Source organism: Arachis ipaensis, chromosome B7 (genome assembly GCF_059453495.1).
Source record: "Arachis ipaensis isolate K30076 ecotype BB chromosome B7, ASM5945349v1, whole genome shotgun sequence".
NCBI classification, from domain to species: domain Eukaryota; kingdom Viridiplantae; phylum Streptophyta; class Magnoliopsida; order Fabales; family Fabaceae; genus Arachis; species Arachis ipaensis.
Window position 1 is genome coordinate 140,015,396 of NC_142442.1, and position 19,743 is coordinate 140,035,138.

Consider the following 19,743-nt stretch of genomic DNA (forward strand, 5'->3'; position numbering starts at 1 on the left):
AACGTGTTTTTAATTCTCTTAATTTAATTTTTTTTAAGATTTGAATTTAGTAGATCATAAATTAATAATGGAGCAATATTCAAGTCTTTATTATGGATAAAGTATGAACTCTTAATTTAAAGATTGAATGGAATCAAACATAAATTTGTAAATAAAAAAATAAAGATATTTATAATTTTGTCATGGATGAAATATTTGGATTGCTTTTTCATTATTTTAATTAGATAGTACATGGATTTGGTACATGTTAAAATAAAACAGAAAATGAGTATGAGTTTAATATATATCATAATTGTTGTACTCAAAAGAAAAATTATTGGTTTATGTTTTAAATTTGGGTGTTAGCCATTACAATTTTTGTGCTATATAATAAAAGTAACAACCAAACAAGAGATTTAAGACAATCTTCATTTTTAGTGTTGACACAAATTTTGTGTGCTATGCTTCATAATTTTTATACTAGTCATAATAGTTTTTGTGCTATGTAATAAAGACAACAATAAAACGACAAATTTAAAGCAATTCTTATTTTTTGTGCCGAACAAAAATATTTTATGTGCTATGCTACACAATTTTTATGCTAGGGTATAAATTTTTTATTAAAAGGAGTAAATTTATACAATAAATTTTTAAATAAATTCCTAAAAAATTTTATAGTAAGCAAAAACAAATATTTGTGTTCTTGATAATAAAATAGAGAATTAATATTCTAAATATAAATTTACAGATAAAAATTTTATTTATTGACTAAATCAGTTGATGTTGGTTGATAAAATAGACTTTGCAACGCAGCAAAAGATTTAGGTATATTTATGTTTTCTTATTTTTCACTTGCTTCATCTGGATATTTATTTAACTCACTGAAGAAAACTATAGAAATATACTGCCTTCTAAATCTTTGAAGATCATTTTGCAATTGAGAAATAACATGTTAACATTTTATCAAATTAGATTTAGAAAATCAACTAGATTTAAGATATTTAATTTATTTCATTTTATTTTGGCATCATTATTATTTATTATTTTAAAACATAAAGTAAGTAATAAAAAGTCATACTTATTTTTTTGCTATGGAATGTTATATATTTTATTGGTTACTCAATTTATTTTTTTCTTCTTTTAATAATTTAAGATATGTTAACATTTCATTTATGATTATATTTTAAAAGTCATAAATTGAAAAATATATTAATATAGAATAAGAACAGGCACAACGTATAAAGATACAGATAAATAATAAAAAAATAAAAAATTTATAATAAATTTGTGTATGTTATCTCTTTCAGAGCTTGAAATTTTTTTGTGCAAAGAGTGGAGCACATAAAATTTATTATGCTCAATATGCAAAACATATAACCTAGGTGGTGGTTATTGCAGTGGGAGAGAGTACGTCAGAGAGGATTGATTGTGGGATCTAAATTCTTCCATATCACTACGAAAATTGATTCGTTCATTTTTTTTACGGACTAATTCATTCATCTCATTGCAGGAATTTATTGGACCAATTTACAACCCATGAATACTTGACGGTCATACGTGTGAATTAATGTTCTATGTCGGTAACTAAGGCCGCATTTATTTACAGGAATGAAATATTGAGATAGAGACACAAAATTGTATTTGACAGATGAGATATGAATAGAGACGTTGTATTCAGAAATATTAAATTAGTGTATTTTGTGTCCATCCTAACAGAAATAACACAGAAATACTAAAAAGTGACACAACTTATTTTTTATTTTTTTTATTATTCTTGTTAATTTTTTATAATTATATTTTTTATTGTTATATTTTTCTTTTCAAAATTTTTAGATGAAAAAAAGTGAATAAATTGAATTTTCATAGTTTGTTCTAATTTTTTACTAAACAAAATACAAAATGCAAAATTTTATATCTTATTAGTATCTTATCTTATTTTATTCTCAACAACAAACACAGCCTAATAAAATAACTCAGACAAAGACTGATTTGACTGGTTGAGTTAAGCCTTACAAATTACTTTATGTATATTTAAAATTTATAAAACTAAAATGTTTGTTTAAAAAATTTTAAAAAGTAATTTGAGTAATTACTTTAGTTTAAAATTGTAATTTTCAGTGTTACAATAATTAGAAAAGAAAACTGAATCTAAAACAAAAGTATTATAGCGAAATTGGTGGATAAATTTTTTCTTTTTTTTTAATGAGATCAAAATAAAAATATTCAAATTTTATAGGAATTAAAAATAATTTAGCAAATATGTATTTTAAGAATACAATTTATAAAATTTTAAAAGCTTTTTATAGAAAAATATAAAGTTGATGAATTTTTAGTGTATTCATTAAATACAAATTTAAAAATTTATATTAATAATAATTTTAACATATATTTTTAAAATATATTATAATTAAATTAAATATTTTATTTTTTTATTTTTTATTTTAAACAAGTGCTAACAGGTGGCATAATGTGTGAAGAAGTCGTGGACTCGTGGTTGAGTTACGATCATATATCAAAAGTCAAACGAGGAAAAAAGTCAATAATTAAATTCAATGGTTGAAAAATTATTTCTTGTGAAAGGTGCTTCGTATTAAAAAACCGTCGCATTAACTATGAATTAAATTGACGTTCGAATTAGATATAAACTATGCAAATAGTTGCCGATGAATAGTAATTTAAATGGCATAATTTTTTTATATTCATCTAAAAAATTATGGATTCGAGTTTTTTAATTTTTAATAAAAAAACACTATACAAATTGTTTTTAATTTTCTTTTCAGTTTTAGTTATTTTAGTTAAAATTTGTAATTTTTTAAATAAAATAAAACAGGTTTTGCTAACATATATTTTGAGAATATTATAAAAAAATATTTAAGTATAATATTTATGTTTTTTGAACATTGAAAATTTTGAATCATTATATATATATATATATATATATTTACCGTCTATTTTAGCTAAACTCGTAAAAGTTGCGGAAAATAAATGTTCAAACATAAATTTTAGGGTTAAGTACTTTTTTTATTCCTAAGGTCTTGAGTCAAAATCAAAATCTTTTCCGACTTTTTTTGTTATTAAAATCATCCTCAACATTACAAAACGTTATAAAATCATCATTTTATCCATAAACAATATTTTTTGATGATTTTACCCTTAAAAAAAACGATTCTCCTCACCACTAACCCCCACCCCCCCTTCTTCATCATCACCGAGTCTCTCTCTCTCTTTTTCTCCCAGACTTCTACTCTTCCTCATCACTAACCCTCCTTCATCATCATCACCGAAGCTCTTTCTCTTTCTCTTTGTCCCAAACTCTAACTCTTCCTCACTACTAACCCCACTCATATTTTCATCACCATCACCATCATCATCACCATTATCATAAAAACAAAGATTGAATCACACACAAATTAAAGAATCACAAAATAAAGGGACTTCATCCAATAGAAGCTTTTTCAAGAGCTTGAACCATAAGCGGTTATTGCTGCTGTCGGAGGAGGAGCCACAACAGATAGTGGCGGTGCTGCGAACGACGCGGTGGAGGAGGGAGACGTCAACGACGAAGCTGATGCAGTCTTCACTCTGCCCAAAGATGCAGTAGTCGTCGAAGAGAGTTCTACAGCGAAATTGAATGACAAATTGGAAGCGCTTCTTGAGAAGAAGGTTACGGGATTGAGAAATGAGGGAACGACGGGGAGGGGGCTGTTGTGAACAGAAAAGGGATGCCAACAAAAGAAAAAATAAAAGGATTTTGACTAAGGTATGGTGCTGTTCTGGATTTTAATTTGTTTTTCATTCTTTTATTTTTTCTAATTTTCTTTTTTGTATATTTTTTTATTTACTTTCTCTTTGTGTCTGTTGTTGTTGTTGATTTTGGGTAGAGTTAAGGTTAAACTTGTGATGGTTTTGTTGCAGTAAGAGAAGAAAGGGTCAAGGTAATGGTATGATGGAAGTGGGAGGAGTGTTGAAGGTAGGGAGTAAATGACAGAGGCAGAAATGGAAGGAACATACACTGCGATTTCAATTTTCTTCCCTTGCTCTCTTTCTCTGTTCTTTGTTCTTCCTTTTTTTTTCTTTTTGAAGAACATATAGTGAGTTCTTCCTTTTTAATTTTTTTAATTTATGATGTTGCTAATTTTGTGATTATTTCTATTGTGATTTTTGCTGAATTGTTGATTTATTTTGTTGTTATTGTTGCTGAATTGTTAATTTATTTTGTGGTTAGGGGTCAAAGAAGATTAAGAATCTGGAGAGAGAGAGGCTCAGTGATGATGAAAAAGGTGGGTTGAGGGTTAGTGGTGAGGGGAAGAGTTTTTTTAAGGGCAAAATCGTCAAAAAAATATTGTTTATGGACAAAAGAATGATTTTATAACGTTTTGTAACGTTAAGGATGATTTTAATAACAAAAAAAGTCAGGGACGATTTTGATTTTTGACCCAAGACCTTAGGGACGAAAAAAAGTACTTAACCCTAAATTTTAAATGGAATGCAAGTTGAATTTTCTTGTTAAATTAAATATAAATGTTAAACTTCCATTCGTACATGTCTATAGGACTGCGTTTGTTTATTGTAAATCCCGTTAAAATCGGTAAATAATTAGTTAATAAATTGAATTTTAATTAGGAAAGCTAAAAATGCAAAACTAATATCAAAAGAGGATAGAGCTCATCGAAATGAAAATTTTGATACCAATTTCGAAAATTTGGCCCAAAATCGACTCGGAATGACCGAACCGATTGAACCGGGACTCAAACCGGGCCCGTGGGTCCAACCGGACCCATAATATAAAAGAAGCATCAGCTTCTTCTCCTTCACTTTACACCAACGAAGCAAACAGAATTGGGAAAGAAGGAGAATCCCCAAACCCTCACCAATCTTTGTTCCACCGTAACTTCCTCGTTTGAGCTCCGATCGCCGCACCGTTTGCGGCCACGCATCCATCGCATCGAGCTCTACCTTCCTATAGGATCAATTTCACTGGTAAGTCTCATTTTTTATTCAGAATATCTATTCTCCTTTCTTTGGTGAAATTGAAATCCTATAGTGAAATCTTGTCCAATTTTGTGTTTTAGGTTCAAGTTAGCTTCCGGGGCTTAATGGGATCGAGCTATTGAGCATATGGGTACGGTAAGGACACCCTAACCCTAGCTCAATCTTGCATTTATAGAGGGAAAACTGAATTTGGAACATGTATATGAATTAGGTGTAGATTAAGTGGGTATATATGCATTAGAATTGAATTGGGAGTACTTAGAGGCTTATTGGTGAACAAGACTTGGTTTGTGGCTATTTTATTTGAGCTTGGAGGGGCTGTGTTTTGCTTTGTGAGGCTGCCTTGGGTGAAACAAAGTGATCGGCCAAGGTATGGTTTAAATTTTGCACGTTTAATATTTACGGTGTTGTGAAAACTTAGGTTAGAAGAACCATAGGATAAGTTGAATTAGTCGATTGCATTTAATGATTAGTCTTGTAATGTTGTTGGAATAAATTGTTGGTGAGTATGTATTGAAATTATGAGGTGTTGAAGTTATTAATTGTATGCTCTTGGATTTATTTATGATGGGTTGTGTTGATGTTGGTATATATTGATGGAATATGGTTGATGTTTGTTAAGAAAGAGTTGTTATATGAGTTGATGGATTAATATATAAAGGATTGATAAATGTGTTAATGGAATAATGTGCGTGAAAAGTTGATAATTGTATTAATGGAATGTTATATGTGAAGGGTTGTTCATATATGTATATATGATATATGCTAATGCAAAGTTGTGGTTATGGCTCTTTGGATTGGTTAAGGGTAGCTTGAAGTGGTTGTTGAATAGTTGGGATTGGATATGTTAGCAATATGCAGATTTTATAGGTAAAGATTTATGAATGTGGTGAAAATGAGGTTTGGAAGTGTTTTGGTAAAAAGTGATTTTTGTGAACTTTGAAGGTCCATAATTTACTCCACAAATTTCGGATTGAGTTGTGATTTGTTGCAACTGAAAGATGGTTTTATGAGCTTTTGATTGATATCAATTTTGTGAAAAACGAAATTTTGTAGAGAAAGTTATGGACGTTGAAAATTTGGTGTATAAATCTGTGTTGCAGGATGGCTAAAACTGGTTGCACCAAGCTTTCTGGGCATTCTGCCCATTTTTGAAAAAAAACGCCCATCCACGCGTACGCGTGGCGTGGAATTTTGGTGATGCATGCGTACGCGTGTGTGCGTATTTACGCGTACGCATGACTCACGCGTACGCATGACTTGTTGTATGCTCCACGCGTGCGCGTGGATACTGCCTGCTGCAAAAACTAGTTTTTGACTGTTGTAAACCAAATTTCCACTTCTACACCTCCTTTTTCTCCTCTTTAAGGCTTAAAGGATGGTACCAGGTCCAATAGATAAATGAAGCTAGGAAAATAAGATAACTTGAGGGTGAAGTAAGATGTAAGTGGTGGTTCTTATGAAGAAAATAAAAATGTTAACGAAGTTTAACGCTAAGGCTTAATAATTGATGATGTATTGATAATGAAATTGAAATGGCTTATGAATAATGATATCTGATATACGAGTTTTCCTGGGTAAAAACCGTGGCTCGCCACCACGTATTCCAAGTTGAATCTCGATACTCTGTTGACCCTACGTCGTAAGGGTGACCGGACACGTATAAATTCCCAGGTATAGATAGCCCCCATTGAGCGATTACTTGATGTTGAATGTGAAATATATGCATAGGCTCTTGGGGATGCGCGACGGGAGACAGTCTAAGGTTTTCGGACTTGTCGGGTTGGCTGGATAACCGACAGATGAGCCTCATCAGCCATAGGACAGGCATGCATCATATGCATTTGTTTGTTTTGATTGCTATGCATTTCTTGGGTTTGCCTAATTGATATATATCACCTGCTATCTGTTGTACTTGCTACTTGCACTATCTGCTCATTACTTGTGCGTGAACTTGTTTGGTTTTTGTTTTTGCTGCATTATGGATGATGGAGGGATGGAGGAAAGGGTGAAGTGGTTTGGTGTTGTATTAGGTTTGAAATTGAGTAAGTTAGACAGATTTAGAATACCTACCCCTTTTATGGCTTCTGTTTAGTAATTAAGTTGGATAACTGAATGACGGAGTTCTAGGATTGCCTATGGCATTCTCAGGACCTTATTTATTATACGCGTGGCACTTTTACCATGCTGAGAACCTCTGGTTCTCATTCTATATTGTGTTGCTATTTTTTTCAGATGCAGGTCGAGAGGCTCCTCGCTAGGCGTCTGGATCCTTGAAGCGAAGTAGTTCTTGGGTGTATTTTGGTTTTCTGTTTGTATATATGTATATATGTATTTAGCTTACTCTCCAAGTAACTTGGGTATGCTGCTCCTCTTAGAGGTTGAGGGAGAGTTAGGAGTTTATTTTGGTGATACTTATGTATGTTTATATGTATATATATATCCTCTGGCCAGCCTTAGCTTCGCAGGCTGAGTTAGGGGCTAGTTATGCTGATTTCTTGGCTTTCCTTTACTCTCTGGTTTACCTTTATCATTTTCCTATTAGGTTCCTTAGCACACAAGTAATCCTATTCCTTGAGCGTTGCCGTTTTTTATTTTTTGCAATTTTGTTTTAACCGTTTTTCAAGACTCTTAGAATATTGTCCTTTCCACTATTACATATATATTTTACTATTGAGAAGTCTGTAACACCACACTACTACTGTTCTACGACTTAAGCGTAAAACTATGTGTAGTAGGGTGTTACATTTATAGACATGGCACATCAAGATAGAGATACAAAGACACAAAATTGTATTTAACAAACAAGATATGAATAGAAATATTATGTTCAAAAACACTGAATTAGTATATTTTATGTCAATTCCAAAAAAAAAACATAAAAAAAAGACTAACAAGAAACACAATTTATTTTTTTATTATTTTATTATTTTTGTTAATTTCTTATAATTATATTTTTCTTCTCAAATTTTTTGAATAAAAAAATAAAAATAAATTAGATTTTTATACTTTGTTCTAATTTATCATCCAGCAAAATATAAAAATAATATTTTTATGTGTCTGTTCTTTGTGTCTTGTTCTCAATATCTTATCTTATCCTATTATCAGAACCAAACAAAGTCTAGATGTATATTACTAGAAACAGATTTATGTATTAGGGTGTGGAAGTCGTAAGTGTCTCCGCTACAATTTAAAAATTTTCTTAGTAGTATATAACAATATTAAGTATTTGCTCCATTAAATTAATTAATTTGACCCATTAAAAATTTTTATATTCAACTTTTAACACTTGATAGTAAACTTGAGATTTTATTTTAGATTTGCGTTTCACGATCAATTCTCGAACTTAAATAAATTGGTATTTTTTTATTAGAAATTGGTTGAGACTTGAAAGAATATTGTTTATCCATGACCGTTTCTTTTTTTAAAGTTGTCTTTAATTTTGTCATAGCAATTATAACCGCTGAAAGAATTTTTTAAGTTATGAATATTATAAAGAGTTATTTTTATGATCCTAAATGAGATGAATTTTTAAATAATTATTTAATAATATATTTATAAAGAGATACATTTGATTATATTGATAATGAAAAAATTATTCAAGTTTTTTTAAGTACGAAACTTAGAATAATCAAATTTTAAAGTATATGTTATTATTTAAATTACTATTTTAGTATTTTAATTTGTTAATTAGATCATTTTAAAACTAATCATATTTTAAAATATATTAATAAAATATAATTATAAAAATTAAGTTTAATTATTCTATTAGTTTTTATAATTTTATTAAATTTTTATTTAAATTTTTATAATTTATAAATTTGTAATTATATTTAATCCTTATATTAGATAAAAAGCTTCAATTAAGCTCTTGTTAACTTTTTTTTTAACATTTATTTTTACATTTAATGTAGGATGAATTTTAAAATATTTTAAAAACAACATATTTTAAGATTAGTATATTTTCTAAAAGATGACAACTACACGGTCTACAAGAATCTAATTAAATTTTTTTTATCTAATATAATAATTTAATTATAAACTCTTGACTATAAGTACTTAACTAAAAAATTAATAGAGTATAAGAACTAATAAAGTACTTAAACCAAAAAATTTATTATTTTATATATTTATTTTCACTGTTAAAATTTTTTGAATTTGTCACTATATATTGCATAGTATTTAAGAGAGTATTTGTTTCATATACGAGTTTATAGGAGCATACACACATGTACACATAAATATTGTTTGATTGTTGAGACGCAGATTTTGAAAGACACAGTGACATATAAACATACATAAAATACATGTATGTTGGTATCCTTAAAAAAAGATGAGATACTGAGATATATTAAATGATATATAAATTTTTATTCTTTATCTCTGATTATTTTTTAAAATACCACTTTTATTCCGAATTCTAACTCCTCTTTTTCTTATTCTTGTTATTCATTATTCGTTCTCAGATGTTCCATCTTTCTCCTCCTTCTCTTCTCTCTTTCTTTCTCCCTATTTCTGTTGCCACTTTCTTTCTCTCCACCACTCCTATTACTGTCGCTGCTACGCCTTTTCCTCTTCATCTTTCTCTTCTAACTCTCCACCACTCGTTTAGATCTGCCGCCTCTACTCTACCTTGGTCCATATCTGTCACGCCTCATCCTTCTTTGTCCAAATCTCTCTCTCTCTCTCTCTCTCTCTCTCTCTCTCTCTCTCTCTCTCTCTCTCTCTCTCTCTCTCTCTCTCTCTCTCTCTCTCTCTCTCTCTCTCTCTCTCTCTCTCTCTCTCTCTCTCTCTCTCTCTCTGGGGCTCGCACTATTAACTCTCTCCTTTTTCCTCTTCAGTCTGTCATTATTGTTCTTTTTTATCTTACTCTCTCTATCTATTATTTCTTTTTCCTGCCTCTTTCTTTTTTTCTAAAACAAAATTTAATTTTTTTTTATTATTCATCTCTGTTTTTTTTAATATTATTGAATTTGTTGTTTAAATTATTAGAATTTTTTTATATCTGAATAATTTATTTTTGATTATATGAATGGTGATAGAGGAGAAAAATAGGTGGTAGTAGATTAAAAGTTTGCATGGTGATGGTGGTAAAAATAGAACATGGGAGTATTATAGACTTTTTAATATTTTGTGTATTTTATGTATTTATTTTGTCAAACATAAAATATATATACATATAATTTGTATCTTTGTCTTTTTAATATATGTCTCAGTGTTTATATCTATGTCTAAGATATAAGCAAATAGAGCCTAAATGTCGTGTGTTGTGTCGTGAAAAGTGATCACGTATCCACAACGGTGAATGTTGAACAAAACAATGTTACTCCCATAAAAATAGAGTAAATAGCTATTTCTTATTATAAAATATTGAAATGCTCATAAAATTGACCATAAATAATTTAAATATGCATTGTGTCCATAAATAATTATATCTGATTGACGGTTCTAACCAAACATTAATTTGGTGAGAGAGATTATTAGTTCTGATCTTATGTGGCATAAAGTTCTTATAGGTGACAAATGGTGTTAGTGATGTCATCTAAATTTTTTTCCTCTACGAATGCTCTCATTCTTTCTGTCATTTTCTTAACCAAATTGAAATCCTAATCCCCAATTTATGAAGTTGGAACAAGACAAATTTAAAAAGAGACCATAGATAACTTCAAAGAGAGAATGTCAAGATGCCGAATGATAAACTCGTCTGCATCAAATATAAGTTTTAGTATCGCCAGAAATTCAATTGCAAAGAGAAAGGAGAAGAAACATATTTTTAAAAAGAGAAAGTCTAATAGGTCAACACTTTTATTAAAATTTGGTAAGCACTTAACTAGTAAAAGAAAAGTGAGTAATCCCCCACCATTGGATGAAATTTCAAATCTCAGATTTCTCCTTTCTCCTTTCTCTCTGCTTTCTCCTTCTTCATTTACGTTCTTCAGATTTTTCATTGTGCGTTTATCCATTTTTTTATATCAAGCTGTGAAATCGTTTTTGAAGATAATGGATGATTCAACTTCAAATTGTCAGCTGAACCAGAGCGAAGTGGATTTTAAAACTGAATCCAATGAAGTTCTTGAGGTGTGATTTAGTTTTAGTTAGTAATTAAATCTGAATTTGAATCCTATTAGTAGTTTTTGATTGTGTAGCTGAATAATGCGTGAACCTTGCCTGTGATATTTGCTGTTTATTCTTCCTTGTTTGAATTGAATCTAATGTACTAGTTCTCATTAGATTTAAAATAATTTTGTCCATTTTATATCAGACATTCGGGTGTAGATCAGTAATAATTGGGTGTATTTCAGAAAAGTTTGGGTATATTTACAGTTTATGACTTTTCATCTGACGGAGGGTAAATTGTCTTATTATTTTAGTTGAATTGTTTTAGTTTTTGTTTAGTTATGATTCATGAATCTAGTTTTGTTATTTTTGATGATGGTTTTATAGTTGTATGTGCATTCTATAATTTATGCTTGTTTTAATATGGTGTATTTTGAGTGTATTTTGCAGACCTTCTGTAGTGTTGATGACCAGTTTGCCCCCAAGGTTTGGATGACTTTTAATACCCTTGAAGATGCTGCAAAATTCTACAAGGATTATTCAAAGGTTGCAGGTTTTTCTACAAGAGTTTGGAGCACAAATAAGAAGGGAAACGAAATTAAGAATCAATTGATTACATGTAGCAGAGAGGAAAAATGGAAATAAAAATATCTCCGACTGAGAAGACAAATCCCTCACCTGGTTTAAATTGTCCTGCAAGAATTTATATACACGTATTGAAGGATGTTGGTGTTTAGATCATTTCGAAGGTCGTGTTGCATCATTCACATCCTTACTGTCTAGATCAAGCATAGATACTCAGACAGCACAGGGAACTAAGCATGTCCGTGCATCGTACAATAGAGAATAATGAGGAAGTCGGTATCAGACCTAGCAAAACTTTCCAATCACTTGTTGCAGCAGCCGGGGGTCACCGCGAGTTAAATTTTATCGAAAAAGACGTGAGAAATTACATCACTAGAGAAGTGCGCAATGTTTTGGAACAAGAGGATGCAAAAGAATTCGGAAAATACTTATTAAGAATGAAAAAGAAGAATAAGAATTTCTATTTTGAGCTCAAACTCGAGGACGATCAGTCCATTAAGCTTGCTTTTTGGGAGGATGAAAGGAGCAGAGCTGTCTGTGAGTATTTCGGAGATGTTATTTCATTTGACACCACCTGCAATATAAACAGGTAATATGTTGTTCTGGTTTATAATGCTGAATTAATGTTGTTTTATGAATCTGCTGCAGAGGTGTATATTGGAGGTTTTTGGGTGTATAAGATAATTATTTGGGTGTATTTTGTTGGTTTTAATTCTGTTTGTCGTAATATGTTTCAGGTATAATTTGGTTTGTGGTTCTTTTGTCGGGGTGAATCACCACGGTCAATCAACACTTCTTGGATGCGCTTTGATGAAAAACGAAGATATTAAATCATTCAAATAGTTATTTCAATGTTGGCTTCATTGCATGGGAGGAAATGCTTTGAAAGAGATTCTCATCGATCAATGTGCATCGATGCAAAGGGCTATTGAGGTTTGTATGCCCACAATAATTCACCGTTGGTGTATTTGGCACATCATGAAGAAGATTCCAGGCAAATTAAATGGGTACAAGGGACACATAGAAATCGAACAAGAAATGAGCCATGTTGTTTGGAACTCTCATACCAAAGAATCATTTGATAGGAATTGGGATGATTTTTTGCTGAAGTATGGTCTTGTGGACAACAAGTGGGTTTCAGGTAATGACGTTTAAAATCTGTAGCAGAGGTGTAAAATAAATGTTTTTGGGTGTATTATAGTCTGATTTGGGTGTATTTTGCAGATTTTTATGAAGACCGTCATATATGGGTTCCAATTTATCTGGATCACCACTTCTGAGCCGAGATGAGAAGCACACAAAGGAGCGAGAGCATGCATTCATTTTTTAACAAGTTCATTACCCGGAATAGCTCACTTATCCAATTTGTCAAACAATACAATAATTACCTCGGAAGCAGGGATCAAACAGAGAGAGAATCGGATGCTGCAGATTTTCACACGGTCATACCATGTGCAACAAAATCCTCCATAGAAGCTCAGTTTCAACATGTGTACACTCACCAAAAGTTTAGGGAAGTCCAAGCACAATTCAGAGGGAAGGTGAATTGCATCACAAGATTAATGAACTCCGCTTTAGGCTTTTCAATATACGAAGTTGGAGAACAAGTTTTCACCTCAATATTCAACAAGTTTGCGGTTACTTACGACTCAGTAGCAGCCCAAGTGAAATGCCAGTGCTTATTATTCGAGTCAAGAGGGATATTGTGCCATCACGCCCTAAGCATGTTAAACTTTGAACGAGTAACCCAAGTTTCACCGAGATATATATTGGAACGATGGAGTAAGAAGGTAAAGAGGCGACACACACACATCAAAAGCAGCCACGACGAGCCACTATTGGAGCCAATAAGCAAGAGGTTTGACGAATTGGTATTTCGTTCGCAAAATATATGTGAATTTGCATCAAAATCTGAGGAGCTGACTGCCATTCTACACCGTGCCTACGATAACATCATGGTTGAGATGGAAGAACTGAAAGCCAAAAGGAATGGGACATGTTCGTTATCTCAAGAAGATGCCAACTTGGAATCCGTTAACGAGCTTCAAAGCCCTCCAAGGGTTCGAACAAGAAGACGTCCAAAAAATATGCTAGTTCAAAGTTGGACAAATAGATTGCAAATGCCTCAAAGAAGAAGAAAACGAAAGTTCTAAGTGAGGTAAAAGTGATGTTCTTTAAATAGGTGGTAATTGAGTTTAATTGTTTTGTTAATAGTTTTGCTAATATGTGAGTTTATTATTTCCAGTTAAATCTTTTTGATGCTGCATCAGTGGTGCAAGCAAATTCCAGCCAATATCACGGACATGTTATGAATTATCAGTTCAGGGATCCAGCAACAGTTGATAAGTTTTTGGGTGTATAGTTACAGGATATTGGTGTAACGCTCAGTTTTTTAGGTGTATTTCTGAATTCCCTTGTATTTGACATTTTAATTTTATATTTTTCAGATGCTGCTGTTTATGTTAGAAATTAGTGTTTTGTTTAGTTTTTAGGGTTTAGGGTTTAGGGTTTAGGGGTTTATGGCTTAGGGTTTAGGGCTTAGGGTTTAGGGTTCAGGGTTTAGGGTTTAGGGTTTTAGGATTTAGGGTTTAGGGTTTAAGGGTTTAGGGTTTTAGGGTATATATTTGGGTGTATACGGGTTATATTTGGGTGAATAATTAAAGTAATTGTGCGTATTAATTTGTTTGGTGTTGCTTTCCTTTATTTTTCTGTACCTGTAATTTACAGCTTTTGAATATAGCACAGACAATTTATTTATGCAAACAAATTTTATAATACAATTGCATTAAATATTCACAAAATTTACAAAAAGTGTTCAAACTATTTCAAGACTAGATAACACTGAAATTAATCACTGTCACTGTCAATATCATATGAATCTACTTGTCAATATGGACTCAACAACACTGCAGATGGCTTGGACAATCTCATTGCTTCACTTTCCCTGAAATCGATGTATCTCTGTCACGATTCATCTCATGAAAAAGAATTCGGGAAGCAAATTCAACTCTAAAGTGGTCCACCTCCACCTACAGTTTAAAAGAATATTCTTTGAATCAACTCTGTTAATTTAGAAAAGTAATAGAGAGTTATATAGTTTTAAACACAATTACCCGAGTCCAATTGTCCCACTCATACTTCCCCCTTTTAACGTTTTGAGGCTGAATTATTTCAAGCCATTTCATTACATAAACAGCATAATCAAAGCTGAAAACTAAAAATAATTTAGCAAATTAAAATAGGACAGCAAGAGAAAACACAATTTTCAAAGTGAAAGATTTATACGGTGTTTGTTGGCTTGAAATGTCAATGTATGGAGGTTCAATTTCATGATCTTTTTTCTTGAGAGGTGCCCCTAGCATATACCCTAATTCTCGAAATCACGTACCTCTAAAAATAAAAAACAAAGCAAAATATAAGAAAGAATAAATCTAATAAATGAATACACCCAAAGAATCACAATGTACACCTTACTTTGAATTGAAATACACCCAAATTTTAAAACGCAAAAAACATAATCAACTTACAACAAATTTATTTAGATTCATTCTGGGTTTAGAGGGACACTCCTTGTGATACGGGTTAAGTATATAAAATTTTTTCTTTCTTACGTTAGCCACCCATATCCACCAATGCTCTGAATAGCAAACAGGTACAAAAATCTGAAGCATGTCCACATTGAACAGTGTTTTAGTTTAATTCGCACATAACCAAAGAATTGTGATAAGAAGTTTTAGAAATGAAAACTTACATATGGATGTGATGCTAATTTTTTCAGGTCCAAAAAGGGTATAAACATTGGGTAATCTTCGACCATAAATGGCTTTTTGGATTTCGGCTGTAAGAACTCCCCACCTGCATGATTTCCAATGGCCATGTTCTGCAGCATTTGTGAAACACCAATAAAAATCTTTTAATACACCCAAAAGATTATACAAATACACCCAAATTTTATTACATTACACCTTACCACAATATTAGGCGGGAGACAGTAAATTTCTTCCTGAAATCTTTTAAAATTTTCTTGGTTCAGGATTAGGCACATAGCAGTGACAATCTACAAAAATAAAATACCCAAATTAATTACATCAATGTATATTGCAGTCACATGTCATAATATAATCATTAATATTATTCTAATCTTACGTCAGCTTCAATATATAAAGTAGCTTTTAGAGATGCAAAGTGGACTCTTGACAACACCAATGGTTGTTGGGTATTGAGTGTGCAATCAGGATCATACTCATCAGTACTTCCATCCCCATATGTCCTTATACGTGTGGCCCAGAAGTAGCATTTTTTTTCATTTTGGCTAACATTAAATTGCTTCTTGCAGGAGTTTCAAACTTGTCAAAATTTTGGCCCATAGTCTGCTTTTCAATTGGGGGACTTTTACCCACTGCAAAATCTAGTGCTGTCTTTTCTCCACTACTCTTTGCAATTTTTTCACCAGCTCATCTAATTCTTCTATTAGTACTGTGGTTTTCGGACTTTTTCCCACCTAAGGTTCTGGTTGCCCCTCCCCTTCTTGGGTCTGTATTTCTTCTTGGCTTGAATCAGTGAAGCCAATGCTGAATGATGGCAACAAAAATTCTCTAGGTACGTAGGATGCTGTCCGAGCCATCATCAATAGTGCAGCAGCAGTGGCTTCAGGGGCTGGATCACTGCGTGTTGACATATATCATACTATGAGAATGAGAATAGACGAATGATATCGAAAACCAAGTTCTATTGTGCTGAACTTACATTTTAAATGGAGCTGGTGGCACCGTCGGTGTGCTTTCATCAACTTTCTGGGGTTGTGGAGTGCTGCAGGGTTAGAAAAAACGAATCAAATTATAAAAAAAATAAACTACAGCTCAATTTTCAAGATATACACCCAAATAAGAAAATAATACACCCAAACAATAACTAAATACACCCGAATATTATTCCTCACCTCTCTGTTGGAGGGATGGTTCAAATGGTGGCACAGGGCTTGCTGATGTTGTCTGGGATGAAGGCATGCATAGTTGAATTGAAACTCTAAATAAGACAAAAATAAAACGTTAAGAAAGTCCTTTAAAATAGATGATTAGAAGGTTGAAATTTAGTTGTAAAACTTACATATTAAGCGGTTCGGAGGGCGGTTGAAAAATGATCATCTGTTATTGAGCTGGGTCACTCACTGATTCTTCTTCCCGACTCAACCTGAAATCCACCAAAATAAGAAAATAATACACCCAAATAATAACCAAATACACCCGAAAAGGCTCTTTTTTTTTAAAAAACTTACGTAGTTGCAGATTTTTATTTTTTTTTCCTGCCTTTTTTTTTCTTGAACAAAATATTAAAGGGCTCTTTGTTCTAAAAAATATGTATACAGAATTAGAAGAATATGGTAAAAAAAATTTTAAAAATGATATAAGAAAAAGAAATTACATGCAATTCGAAGGTTTGTTTACACTGCTTTGATCCGTTTGTCCTTCAAAACAAAGGGTCAGTCTCATTTGCTAAGTTCACCTCCGGCATTCTAAGTATAGAATAAATATCATTCAGTAAAAATACTATCTAGTTAAATTAGGATATCAAAATTCTATCAAATAAAGCAAGAATAATAATCAGCAACCAAAATACCTTAAAAATGGTAATATACACCCAAATTCAACATACCCCTGTGCAACAGCCTCTTTATTTGTTTTCTTCTTTTTTGATTGTCTTAAAAATTCTTCTATTATTTCAGTTCCAATTTCAGTTCTGACAGTACATTCAAAAGTACATGTTAACAAAATATAGTTTTGATTATAGTGTAAGATAGCTTTAGAAAGTATCTTACATGTCATAGGAATGAATTTCTTCTTCTGAAGACAAATCCTCAATTATGTGCTTTCTTTTTTTGGATTGCATCCTGGAAATAAAAAATTTTAAATCAGACAAATACAACAATATTAATGATAAAATACTCTCGAAAGCAGTGCATACTTTTTGGTAGGAGTGTGAATTTTTTTCTTTGTTTTTTGTTTTTTAATTGGCAACGATTCTTCACTCCTGAAAATAAATGAGAAACTCTCTATTAATACATTAAATTTTGATAGAAACAGGAAAGAAATGGATGATAATTTCATAATCTTACTCATCATTGGATTCACTTTTGCTTTCTGAACTAGAATCCTCTAAAATCTGCTTCCTCTTTCTGGATTCCATTCTGGAAAGCAAACAATCATTAGAAAAAAACACCCTAAAACTATATCCAAAAATATTACTTACTTGTTGGCCGTCCTTTTGGGTTGTTTTCTTTTAGGTTCCTCTGAGTCTTCTTTAGACTCAGACTCAGAAAAAAAATCAACTTCAGTCTCTGATGGATCACTCTCAGATGTTAAACTTGCCTTCTTTTTTTTTTCTTTTCTTCTTTTTTTCTTTTTTTTTCATTTTTTTCAGTTTCTTTTTTATTTCTGCCATTTTGACGATGCCCTGAAACAGTAGAAATGTTAGTTTACAGCATCTACATAAATAAAATACATCCAAATTAGAGAAAGTATGCTGTTCTCTTACCATATGACCATCTATCTCTACTCTCATCCTTGCAACCAGCTGCTCTCTATTCTAGTTGCTAACCCAGGGCAGTCCAGGGTTTTCTTCTCCTTTCTTGTCCTTGTTTTTTGCTAGATGGAAATATATTATCATCAAGGCATAGAGGCATCCGTCGATTAATTTTTTCCTTTTTAGACGATAATTTGTAATGCCTTTGATGATGAAATTCAGCACATGGGTGCCCCAATTGCCTTCCGTTATTTTCTCCATCTCAAAAATTGGTGCTATGTGCACGGAAGATACTTTGTTTATTGTAGTTGGCAACAAGAACGCCATCTGAATATAGAGGATGAAAATCCTCTTGAACATCAGGCGATCTTGTTCGTTTTTAACACCGATACTCATCATGTCATCGGTAAGATTCTTTAGAGTGTTCCCCTGGAACCTTCTAAAAATCAGTTTGTTCTCTTCAGAAAGTTTCTTATAACTCACTTTATTAGGAAATATATCTCCTACAAAAAAGAAAAAAATTATTACTTGAAATACACCTAAATATCACTCATATTCACCCAGATATCACTCATATACACCTAAATTTATTACTTGATTACATGATATCAGAATAAGATATTACGAAGAATATATTACAGAGAATGAAAGTATAGAGATTTTCTGTAATCAGTTACTTGATGCATTGAGGTCAAGGGCAGCCCCTATTGTTTTGGGTTTAACTTTAAAGGAACCATAGCTTGTTTCCAGTGTGTTTTTTCCCAATTTAAAGGAGTTAGCCAACTCCTTTAATAGTTTGTGAGGCACATTCATTGGTGGAATGTCCATGAGTCCACCAAAACCTAATTCATGAATGATTGCTTTCTTTGGCTCGGTCATCTTTTTAATTTTTTTACTCAATAGTCTGGTGGCACACTTCAAGTCTTTGGTTTGCTGTAAACAAAGCAAAATTAGAGTCATTTAAATAACCTATATTTGTATTAGGAAAAATTGACTTGTTCTAAGATATATATATATATATATATATATATATATATATATATATATATATATATATATATATATATATCGGGGGGAAGAACTGGTAAGAGACATAAAACCATCCATTCCGGATTTATATTTGTTCGGATAAAATGTTTAGCTAATTCTATACGTCGAACCAAAAAATTTTTTCTTCTTCCAACTTTTCGAGCCTCCCATTCATTTTCATTGCCCGTGGATCCCCCTTCTCCTAATTCTTTCCACTCTACTAATGAAGAATTTATAAGAATTGTCAAATCCAGATCGCCTAGTTGTTCTCGAATAGCACCCGCTCCACTAGAAATTTCTCTATTTCGAAATGTATCGAAACCCTGTATAGTAAAAAAAAGTGGTATGCTGTATTTCCAGGATTGGATTTCATATTCGAATAAACCTCGTAATCGTAAGAAAGTAGGCTTTTTAACGACGGGTCTAGCAAACGAAAAAATTGGATAGGATCCAACCAATGGATCAAGGGGGATATATATGCGCTTACATTGTATTTTTTCTACCTTAGTTTTTGGTTGTCATTTTTACTGCAAGGATAAAGAAATAATGTCAATAGATAAAAAATATACCCAAATATCATAG